The sequence below is a fragment of the Marmota marmota genome, unplaced genomic scaffold (genome assembly GCF_001458135.2).
Source record: "Marmota marmota marmota unplaced genomic scaffold, marMar, whole genome shotgun sequence".
In the NCBI taxonomy this organism is placed as follows: Eukaryota; Metazoa; Chordata; class Mammalia; order Rodentia; family Sciuridae; genus Marmota; species Marmota marmota.
In genome coordinates this window covers 3,893,828-3,907,049 of record NW_025999943.1, presented here as the reverse complement: position 1 = coordinate 3,907,049, position 13,222 = coordinate 3,893,828, and positions in this window count along the sequence as shown.

The following is a 13,222-nucleotide window of genomic DNA, read 5'->3' as shown; positions in this document are numbered from 1 at the left end:
TGAGTATCCAGGCTAATAAAAGCGCTAAAATCATGCAATTCTCCCATATATAAAATCATTATTTTATAGACTTTATGACAATTGAGAAGGCTTGCTATTGTTTCTCAATCACCAGAATACATCTACAAGATCGTACACAGTGCATTTGGCTGAATATTTTTGTACAGTTGATTGTGTGGCCAACTCATCTCAAAGAGATGTAGTGAGGTGGTGCCGCAGTCCGGCTGCAGCAAAATAACGGGGGTGGGGGGGGTGAAGAGCACATTGATACAGCAGGAGTGGGAGCCGTTTATTGTAGGACAGGAGGGGTATATATACATTCCACACAGCTTATCTTAATTAACATAAACTAGATACAGCAGTCAACCAATAGGAATCTCCACACTTAATGGATCGCTGGCATTATTTCACAAACCACTCCCTCTGGCAAAATGCCAGGCACCATCCTGACTTGTTTACAGACTCTAACAATGTGGAAGTGTGTACAACTAGAAATAAGCATTTTCTGAATAGTATACAATTCTGCCACTTAAACATTAGCTTAAAATCCACATGAGGACAATGAGATTCTTGAACGTGAAGAAGTCATGAAAGAATTTCTTCAGAAATAATTGTCTAAGGGTTATAAAGCAGAAAGTTTAACTAGTACATTACACCTGTGTGTCAAGAACTATGAATTTAAGGGGAAAAAACCCAGAAAAGTATATGGGTTTCAGACAGATGGAACTGGCGTTTGATACCAGGAAAAAGCTAAAGTTAGGAAACTTTGATTATTCCCTAGATTTTTCCAAATTGAGAGAAATATGGATTATGAAGAACAAAATATGTCTTCATTACATGACAAGGTCAAGGATACAGGAGAGTTTCAAAAGGACAGAAACTATTCCCTTTTTGTGTTTATATAGTTATATTTTTCTAAGCAAATGTTCATTTATCTAAATGTTCAGATGTCTTAGGTTTATCATATCTCTAATAGATTTAACCAATAATTTCACCCCTTTTCATTCTTAATATTTGATGTTTATCCGTGAGAAATAGTTTTATAAAATATTTTTTTAGTTATTAATGGATATTTATTTATTTATGTATTTATTTATTGGTGCTGAGAATCGAGCCCAGTGCCTCATATGCTAGGCAAATGCTCTGCCATTGAGCTACAACCCTGACCTCACATGAAAAATGATTTTAAATGAGAATCAAAGCACATGCATTGCGCAATTTAACATAGATGCACAGATAATATTTTTGAAATTGTCAGTTTTATGTTCCCTCTAAGGTATAATAAGTTCAAAATTCCTTTCCCTTTAATTCTATCTCCAAACATTCTTGTTGGTTAACATTGAATAGATAAATGCTGTTCTTATGCCACCAGATGATATATTTAATTTTAAATGTTAATAAAACATTGATTTACATTAATTTTAATGTTTATACCTAAGTATGCCACTTGATAAATCATTGTGCTTGTGCTACTCTTTTACTGATTTTAATTGCTTTAGAAATATGTACTATCATTTAATTTTTTCTTCTGGCTGTTTAACAGCATGCATATAGCAACATTTTATTTGTTATATGGAACACCATTTAGCTTGAAAGTAAATCATTAGGTTACACAATTAGATTTCAACCTTAATCATTTCTAACACATTTGGAAGTTTGCATGCCTTCGGATTTCTTGAATCTGACTTCTGGTGGGGCCACTTAATGGTTTAGAAGTGTTTTCACTCATCATGTGTTATTTTATTTATGACCAGACTCTTAAGACTGTGGCAGCACACTAGGCAGGCTTAATAAAGCATGTCTTGGAGCTATGTATTTGTTTTCACAGGCTGAAATCAATTCACCTTGAAAGCTCTGCTCATATAGGATGAATAACTCTGGAGATAAAAAGATCTATCCTATTAACAATGAAAAAATAGCCTCAGACAGTTATAAATTTAAAAGAAAGCATGTTTGTTGATATTCAGTGCCTCTCTACATCTTAAACTGGTTGGGCTATTAGTACACTACATGGTTAGAAGATCTTTTTTAGTGTTACAGAGGCAATCCGGCACTGTTGGACACCAATACAAGAGAGAGGAAGTTAAATCACCCAAGATCATCAGTACATTGAAGAAAATAACACATGAAACTGCATTCATAGTGATTAAAATGCAAAAAGAATTGTTTTATGCCCTAAGCAACTTAGTGAGACCCTGTCTCAAAATAAAATAAAAAAATTACAAAAACAGGGGCTGGGGATGTGGTTCAGTGGTTAAGCAACATAAAGTTTTGTATTTAGCAATAGCTTCATGTGCACATCAGATTTAAATAAATGATTTTCCCTAGAGGAAAATGAATGTGCTACTGGTTTTTAGTGTGTTTAAAAATATTTTTCAATTGTCTTTTTTTAATTTTTAGTTTTTAGTTGTAGTTGGACACAAAACCTTCATTTTACTTATCTACTTATTTTTAGGTGTTGCTAAAGATCAAATCCAGGGCCTCACATGTGCTAGGCGAGTGCTCTACTGCTGAGCTACAACCCCACCCTTTCAATTGTTATTATAACCTAAAAAAGATATTAAGAAAATTTATAACATTTAATTAATTACTATGAGTTTTCAAATGGAATATTACTGTGTAGACATGAATGTAAAGGTTTTTTTATTTTCTTATGTCTTTTCTATTGTTGATTATTTCCCAGAGGAAAACCAATCCATAAAAAAATAAATGCAAACCTTAGAAAGTTAGGTAGCTTTTCCGTAAGTGTAAGTAGCTACTTTTCCCCAGCGTTATGTATTGGCGATTAAATGGACCTCACCTTGACCTACAACAGGAATAATAGGGCACTGGTATCACCCAGTGAGGTGGTCAGCATGTTGGGTCTTCCAGGGTGAGATGGAATTTTTTAAGAACACTTTTCCTATCTCCTGTGGTCACTCCTTCAGTGTACATCATCCTGTTTGGAGGAAGAAGAATAGTTACATCGTGGATTCCAGAAAAGTATTACAAACCTAAAGATATAAATGATATTTTAGGAAAGAAAGAGATTGCAATGTGTGATGGTCTCAAGGAGATCAACATTGGACAGAGGCAAAAGTCTGAAAAGCTTTCAACTGACATACTAGCTGATTACAGACCTTATGATTCACAGTCCAGGTTAAAAAAAAAAATAGAGTCTAGTTCTTTCATGGAGATTTTTCTTCAGGGAAGTTAGACCTTCTTGTCCTGTTTGTCAAACAGATCATTTTCTCTGCCTCAAGTAAAGATTGAAAATGAAATTGGGTAAGCTCTACAGAGCCATTGATTGAGTTATGTGTGGGAGGTTCAATTATGGACATGACCCTCCACTTTATCAGATAGATTTCTTGGCAAAGTTAATGAAAGTACTTGATCAAGTCTCTCATATATATATATATATATATATATATATATATATATATATATATATATANTATATATATATAATACATAGTCATATATAGCCATATATATATATTAATTACTATATATACATAAATATGTATGCCATATATATATGGCAATATAGTTTTTTCTTTCTTGTAGGGCATGATGTAAAGTGGGGCATGTTGCATTGGAAAAGAGGAAGCTTAACTTGCTGGCTGCTATCTGCTTCCCAGTCCTGGGGCCACATGTGGCTAAGAGAGCACCTAGCAATTAGCCAGAAGGCATTGCCCTGGGTTGTGATGAAGAATCGGACCACCTCTAGGAGGCTCAGAACCCTTCTGCCCTCAGGGACAGCTCATGTCTCCCATTACTGCCTGTAGGATGGGTGTAGATGTAAATTCTCCCCACCCTGCTGACCTTTACCCTGATAGGCTCCTGTACATTATATTAGATGTGTGTGTTTTCTCAATAAAGGAGATCCTGCTTTGACTGTTCACCTTGGCAGTCTGATTGTCTTCCTGCAAGGGAGGGCTGGGTGCTGGTGGCCAGTCGAACTTTACTTTTCTCGGCTCATCCTGGTCAGGGCATGCTTCCCCAATCTCTCCTGCAGGTCAGGAGGGATGGGGTGGGGGCGCTAAAAACCCTGACACTTTCTAAACTCATGTCCTTGGTTTTGAATCTAAAAATTTGTTATAAACCATGATGCATGTTATTTTATTTTATATTTTCTTGAAATAATTTTGTAACTTTGAATTTATATTGGTTATATTTGAATTATGTTTTAATAGTTTTATATAAATTGTCATAAATTTCATATTTTATAAACTGTGAAGTATGTATTGAGGTTCATTTATTATTTTCTAGCACCATTTTTAAAAAATAAAATCTCTTTCCTGTTGAATTAACTTTGCATTTTTTCAAATGTCAGTTAACTCTGTATGTGTGGTTCTATTTCTGGATTCTTCTATATTGAATTAACTTTGCATTTTTTTCAAATGTCAGTTAACTCTGTGTGGTTCTATTTCTGGATTCTTCTATATTTTACTTCAGTTAGTCTATGTGTTCATGTTCCTGGAATCAAATGTTTGTGCTTCCCACTGCTTGACCAAATATTCAGTTCACAGAAGTTAGTAGAAGCAATCATTTTATTCAAAGCTGGTCCTGTAGAAGATAGAGGGGACTTTTCATCTCATATCTCCATCTTGATGAGACTCAGGTGGATGAAAGACTTTTATAGGTTAAAAAATGGGATACAGTGAGACAATGCAGGAGATTAAAGTCCTGAACAGCGTCTACATCTCTATGGCAGTCTTTTATCTGTCCTCCCCAGAACATTGGAAAGGACTGCTACCTCCTGAGACTGGCACCTACATTTCTTTTCAGACAGACACATTATTTTTCTGTCAGTTAATTCTTATGCTTTGAATTAATGGATGACCCAAAAATGCTATTTACCCTAAGACTAAAGAAAAGAATGGGCATTATAAAGGGCTTTCTTTAGAATACAAGGCTAAAGGGCTGGGCACGGTGGCACATGCCTATAATCCCAGCAGTTTGGGAAATTAAAGCAGGAGGATTACCAGTTCAAAGTCAGTCACAGCAAAAGCTAGGTGCCAAGCAACTTAATGAGATCCTGTCTCTAAATAAAATACAATGGCCAAGTGATCCTGAGTTCAATCCCCACCAAAAAAAAAAAAAAAGAGAGAATACCAGGCTAAAGGTATGGATCTTTAAAAATTAGGATTAAGGGGGATGGGGTTGTGGCTCAGTGGTAGTGTACTCTCCTGTCATGTATGAGGCAGTTGGTTCAATCCTTAGCACCACATAAAAATAGGATTATAAAAAATAGGATTAGGTCTTACAGTATTGATTAGTGGAGGTGAAAGCAATTTTGCTAAGGCAATTTCTGCCATATATATCAATGACTATATATACATATATGCCATATATATATATATTGCAATATATTTTTTATTTCTAAACTCATGTCCTCTGTTATATTGACACTTTTAAAAAATTCATAAATTCACCTCTCAGGTGAATGTTCTTTTGATCTTTTCTCACTTTGTTGCAGTATGTAGTAATTGCTCTGTGGTGTTGAAAAGAAACTAATGAGGAATGAAAACTTTGCCTTAGGGAGACTGCTTTAAGTCCATTGAGTAAGTTTACTATACATAGCTTTTATTAGAACTAAGAAAAGTGTTATGTTCATTTTTTTTTTTTTAATCAAGAATTGATGTTGAGGGCTGGGGTTGTGGCTCAGCGGTAGGGCGCTCCCCTAGCACATGCAAGGCCCTGGGCTTGATCCTCAGCACCACATAAAAATAAATAAATAAATAAAGATATTGTGTACAACTACAACTAAAAAAACCCTAAATGTTAAAAAAATATATTTGATGTTGAATTTTGTGCAATTATTTTTTCTTAATATTCATTATTGAGTATGCTAAAATGATGGCTTACAGTGACTGGTTTTTGAATGTTGATAATCTCTATTTTAAATGGTGTGGTGAGCTTGCTCACATTCAAAATGATTTTCATTCTGCCATATTGCTAGCTGTTTTCTATTCCTTTTATTTGGTTTTCATATTATCACCTTCTTATTCTGCTTTTTCAAGTGAATTTGCATCCCAAATTACTCATTCAGTTAACTACTATATTTAACATTTAAAAAATTCTAAAACAAAATTTTACAATGCTGTTTATAAAATACTCAGAGTCAAAATTTGAATATTTTTCTCCATCATAAAGTGTAAGGTCATTATACCTATTTCACCTACTAATCTTATGTCATTTTTGTTTAACATCTGTTATAAATATCCAGCACAATTTTAATAACATTACTCTAAACTTTTATAGAAATAAAATTTATGGGTATTGATTTTATATCCTGCTACTTTGCTGAATTCATTAATTCATTCTAGAAGTTTTCTGGAGGAGTTTTTGGATCCCCTAAGTATAGACTCATGTCATCAGCAAATAATGATAGTTTAAATTCTTTTTTTTCCTATTTGTATCCCTTTAATTTATTTTGTCTGTCTAATTGCTCTGGCTAGAGTTTCAAGCACTAAGTTGAATAGAAATGGTAAAAGAGGGCATCCCTATCTTATTCCAGTTTTTAGAGTGAATGCTTCCAATTTTTCCCCATTTAGAATGATGTTGGCCTTGGGTTGAGCATAGATAACTTTTACAATGTTGAGGTAAGTTTCTACTATACCTGGTTTTTCTAGTGTTTGAACATGACAGTGAGCTATATTTTGTCAAATTCTTTCTCTGAGTCAATTAATATAATCATATGATTCTTCTCGTTAAGTCTATTGATGTGTACAATGCATTCTGCTGTCATATATACCTAATTAAAATAAATATAATAATAAAAAAATAAAAATTTAAAATATCCCTTCATTTATTAATTTTATTTTGCTTATTACTTTTTTTTCCAGTTCTGATTTATATCCTTTCTGTCTGAAGAACTTTTTAAATATTTGTAGAGCAGGTATGCAAACAATGAACTCCACCAATGTTTTGTCTAAGAAATTCTTGATTTATTTTGTACTTTTGAAGGACATTTTCACTGTATATCTAATTCTAAGTTAACATTTGTTCAGAAATTAGTTATTTCAGTTATACTGGTAAGATTTCTATTCAAGACTGTGTATATTATGATTATATAGTATAGTATTCTATATGCAACTATATTTTTATATGTGTTTACATTCATTTTTATGATTTGATGCTCTGAATAAGTATATATTTTGGTTATCTTCAATTCTAATAGAACCTGAAAAGTATGGTTCAATAAATAGTTACTCATCCCAAAGCTCCAAAATAATGTTGTTACACTCTAGTTTTAGTATTTCTTGAGGTAAAGCTGACATTTATATCTAAATAAAACATTTCAATATTTGGCTTCAAATTAATAAGATTTTTTATCATAATTTAAAACAGGCATGTCTCTCATTTTTCCTGTACTGTTTATTTTTTATATTAATTTGTATTCATTTTGGATCTGAATAATTTTATGACTCTATTATTTAGTTTTACCTAAAGACCACTTATTATCTATTCTATCTTTTTGTGCTTTTATGATTGCATTTAAATTATACATCAGTGTGGGATTCATTGTGACATAGTCATAGATGCACACACCATAATTTGCCCAATCTCACTTCCTAACACTTCCTCTCTCCTTCCTCACCATTCTCCTCCTTCATCTCCTTCCTCTACTTTATAATTCTTTCTGATTGTGTGAGATCCCTTCTTTATTCTTTTTTTCTTTCAAGCTTCTACAAATAAGTCTATTCTACCCGAATGCAATAGATAGCTGATAGGATATGAGTAGAATCTACTCTCCACAAATAATACCATATATCCCTTTGGGTTGGTCATTGGTTATCAGGGTTTTTAGCACTGATTCAACATATGTTCAGGAAGCAATAACACCATATTTTCTGCCACTGCACAATTAATATTTATCATGATCTAGTTTAAATTAAGATTTTTTTTTTCACTTTCATTAAAGCCCTCAAGAGAATTATCCACAAAGCCCAAAATGCTACTAATAGTCCATCCAGGTAAATGTACACTTTCTGTAATTCTCTCCTTAAATTTGCTTCAGTTCCCACTCACTGCTTAACTCTAAGAAAATGACCACATTTTTAATAACACCCCATTTATTTATTTTTTTAAAGAGAGAGTGAGAGAGGGAGAGAGAGAGAGAGAAAGAGTTTTAATATTTATTTTTTAGTTATCGGTGGACACAACATCTTTGTATGTGGTGCTGAGGATCGAACCTGGGCTGCACGCATGCCAGGCAAGCACGCTACCGCTTGAGCCACATCCCAGCCCCAATAACACCCCATTTAATAAAAAAAAATTGTAAAGGTTATCTATTTATGTTATTAAAAATACCCCAAACCTCCACACTATATTTACTTATAACATTAAATATTTATCACTCAGTTTCTGTCAGTCAAATTGGAAATTTTTGGAGAAGTAAAATTAGATATGGCTAACTGAATTATATTTCAGATAGACCCACTGTATATTGAGAAAAATCCAAAGAAGAAATGCAGTAGTAAATTACTAATTGTTTTCCATTTGTTTGAAGCATGTTAAAAAAAAGCAATTTCTACCACTATGGATTCAGCATGTGACTGTATTATATACTTTATACTTTATATATAAAATATAAAATATACTTTATATATAAAATGTACTTTATATGTAAAGTACTACATACTACTAAAGTACTATATATTTTATACTGTATATATAAAGTATATTTTATAATTTTATACTTTATATATAAAGTATATTTTATATATAAAGTATATAGTACTTTAGTAGTCAAATATATATACTTATACTATATACTTTAATAGTCAAATATATTTCCATGAAGTTATTATCTAATACATCACAGTCTATTGTTGCTTTCTTAGGTAACAGAAACTACACTTGGTGTGATATTGTCTTCTAATTTAATCTGATTCGTTTTTTTAATCATCATACTTCTGGTAAGATATAAAAATAGTATTTCTTGGTTCAATTCTTTTGATACCTTTTAAACATATTGCCTGAGACTGACAGGGTCATTGATGACTACTATTTGGATTTGAACCTCTTGTATACATTCTACAATTCATCAAGCATGCTGATGAGAATACCATGTGAAATGGTGCCAAGAGGTCTTAGTAAAATACAGATTTATTAGAGTTTTTTTCCTTCTCTTTATCTAAGAGTCTGTCATCCTGTCATTCTGCATGAGCAATGCTTTCAAGTTGAGTGAATTTGAGATAGAAAGAACAAATATGCTGCCACTTACCATGCTTTATAAAAGTTTGACTAATGCTTAATGCTGAGTGCAGTGAAGGGATTGCTGACATGAACTGTTTTCATCTTGTGAAATTTAATTCTTCTTATTTTTTTTTCCTTAGTAGATATTGGAATAAAATATTCACTCTAGGGTACAAAATTTGCTTAGTTCTCTAAGCAGAAGGTGGTTGACATAAATTTTTTCCTCATTACTCTTTCTGTTCCAATATCCTGGTCACTTACATCTGTGAATTCATTATGTTTTCAGTATGACATATATTGGATTTCTTGTTTGACAGCTATGGTTGACAGATGAGGACATTCTGGAGATCATTCAAGGGCTGATGCCCTTGGGTGAAGCTGAGAGGTAAATGGCTTACAGCTGATGGAAATTGGTTTATATTTTTATTGGAGACCATGAAAATAATCACTTCCCTAGCTTTGTAAATAAGCCATTTTTCAACACTGTAATGGAAAACATAATAATTGATATAACATAGACTGGCTCTCTAGGAATATAGCTAGGATAGATTAAAAAAACAATATTTCAATTTTATTTTATTCTTCCATATTTATACAAGTTACATATTTTCATGAAAATCAAAGCAGAGAAAAGTTAAAATTGATCAGATTGCTAAAACTGATCAGAAAATTTATTTGAAAATATTATTAGGAATATGTAGCAATACATATAGGGCATTATCAGAATAAAATTATTTTTTTAAATTATTTAAGCACCATATTTTAGATATTTTTAAAAATACATATGCATAATGGTTATCTCAGATTAATGTAGGCTTTTTAATTGATTGATTACTATTATCTTTTTATACAGTTTTATCATATAACGATAATTTTGGGGGGAAGAGTGGCTACTGGGGATTGAACTCAGGGTCACTCAACCACTGAGCCACATACCCAACCTTATTTTGGAGTTGTCTAGTGTCTCACTGTTGCTGAGACTGGCTTTGAACTCATAATCCTCCTGCTTCAGTCTCCCAAGCCACTGGGATTACAGGCATGCATCACTCCACTGGGCTACAGAACTTCTTCTTTTTCTTTAAAATATGTCCAGTTCATATTTTCTACCTCTTTACATTTTATTTCTTTGTATTCCTTCCTTGATTCATAACACTGCTAGATCTACTTTGAAATTTTGCTTATTAATGTTACCATTTTCCTGATAAAATTCTTCATTTTGATTATAATTATTCCATTACTAATCATTTTTTCTCAACTAAATATATATGTTTTCATGAACATGTAGAAGGAACTATGATTTTTTGAAGCATCACTGTGAAAATAATTATTCACTCTTCAAGCTTTCAGAAGAAAGACCATAAACTATTGGTCAAAACTTAATAATAATAAATTCTAATTTTTATGTACCTATATTAGAATAGTAAGTGAGTTATATAAATTCTCTATTTTCTTATATTTTAGTTAGGTTGCTCTGGCCATGACACCTGATATGAACAACTTAGAGAAGGAAGAGATTATTTTGGCCCATATCTTCAGAGATTCAATCCATGGCAACAAATTCAGGTAAGACAGAAAATCAAGTTGCAGGTAGTGTTAGAGGAAAACTGCTCATCTTATAGGAGCCTGGAAGCAGAGAGAGAGGGGAAAGAGCCAACAGGAGAAAATATAGTGGGGAGGCCACTTCCCAAGAGACCTAATTCCTCTAGTCATGCCCCACCTATCTACTCTTACTACCCAGAACAATAGTCTTTTAAAATGATTCATCCGTCAACTGAATTAATCCACATATTGGGTTGCCATTCTTTTAATCAAATAATTTCACCTTTGAACATTCCTGCAATGTCTATTACATGATCTTACTGGCAGACAAACCTTAGTATTTGTATGCTTTTAATTAAAATATTTATTAATTTTACTAATTTGAAGCATCGCTTAGCAAATAATTATTTGGTCTTTTAGCATCCAAAAGAAAGACAATAAATTGGTGGTCAAAAATTGTGAATAATAAATTCTAAATTTTTTTTTATGAACATGGAGAAATTGTGACTGGGTTTTACAAGATTTTTGCTCATGCTTTGTGTAAAAAGTAAATGGGCATCTAAAAAAATAAATATGTTGAACAAGGTTAATAGTGTTTTAAAGAGAGTGGTGAATAAGCCAAAGGGTATATAACATAACTAAAATAAATGTCCATGACAAAGTTTTGTTTTTGTTATATTTTAGTAATGTTGATAGAATTAGAAAAATATTACCCTATTCTTAATTTTTAAACCAATAAATATGTCCTCTATAATCATTATGATAGTAAAAGTAGCCAGGCATTGTGGCACAAGCCTAAAATCCCAGTGGTTAGGGATTCTGAGGTAGGAAGATTACAAATTTGAGGTCCACCCCAACAAATTATTGAAGTTCTAAGGACTCAGCAGAAATCTGTCTCAAAATAAAACTTTAAAAAAGGGCTCGAGATGTGGCTCCATGATTAAGTGACCCTGATTAAATCTTCAAAACAACAACAAAGATAATAAAAGTAAACAATGTTCAAAAAAGAAAACCATTTCTTTTTCTACCTTTTCTGATAACACTTTAAAGCTTTTTTAAAAAGGATGTTTTCTTTCAAAGTAAAATTCACTATCTGATATCTACAACAGTGAGAAAAATAACACTGTTTTAAAAGCATTGCTCATCTTGAAAGGTATTTTATAATTGTACAAGAAAACTAAATTCCAAAGGCATGTAAAATGAAATTAAAGAAAAGCAAATAATTAATTCATGTAGATTAGAAATATCTCCTAAGTGCTTTGAATTATGTGCATTATTAAATAAATGACAACATGACTTTCAATTTGAGTTTATAATGTAACATATGAAAAGATGACTTTCATAATTAAAATAAGTCATCAACGAAAAATACTCTGCTCCTAAGTCACATACATTTTAAATTTCCTATTTTGTTAAGATGAACAAATAGTATACTGAACCTTTTCAGAAAAAGAATAAATAAAAAGTTTAACAATGTCTACTATACTTGATATGGTTAGTGAAGCTGTTCAATAATTATGAAAAATAACTGAGCCTTATACATCCCAAATGAAAGAATGTTTAAAAAAATCAAGTGAAGTAGTTTTATCAACTTATAGTAATATCACAGGCTTTATTAATAACTAATGGTTGCTTCCAAGCAAACTATGTTGTTTTCTGATAGTTGCATAAAATGCAGTGCCTTAATATTATGCAATCATTTCTGATTGATATCTCCTATAAGAATCTTCCATCAGCAAACTATGGATGAAATGTTGAAATGAGTATAGAAGCCAAGTAGTTATATTCAAAATACTTAACATTGCATTACAGAAAGCATAGTAAATAATAAGAGTGGATCATTTGTCATAATGCCAATGAAATCATTTATTGATTCTGTAGCATTCATGGGTAAGAAAGAACAGGTAGGGAAGAATTGAGGATTTTTCAAATCAAAGCACATTTTCACCATTTTAGAAACAGGAATTGTCAATAAAGCCCCAACTTGACTATATATTTGTAAAGTAAGAAACCAAACAATGTTCAGAAAACAAATTTTATTCTTAAATCCAATTATATTAATATGTTGTGAATTTCTAGATCTCAGGAATAAAAGCAAGTTTTAATTCAAGTGGAAGTCTGAAGAATTATTTATATTTTAAAATAATATTAGAAACACTGAAGCATAGATATTAGTGTAATTTTAAGGTCTTTTAAGAATGTATGCATTAAAATAAACTTCATTTTTAAAATGCATCATTTATATATGCATCTCATTTCTCATTTCAAAAATTGTATGAAATGTGTCCTTATAGTGTTATTGACAGCAGCAGCAGTAGTCCATATGGATTAAATTAGTCCAAAATTTCTTGCCAATTTACCTAGCAAGTCAGCAGCTGAGATTTTTACCTAATACATACTGAAATTTTATATTACAGAGACTTCTAAATCTGTCCAGAAATAGACAGTGATAAGAGAAGAATATTCAAGAAACATTTTGCTCAAATTTCAATACACT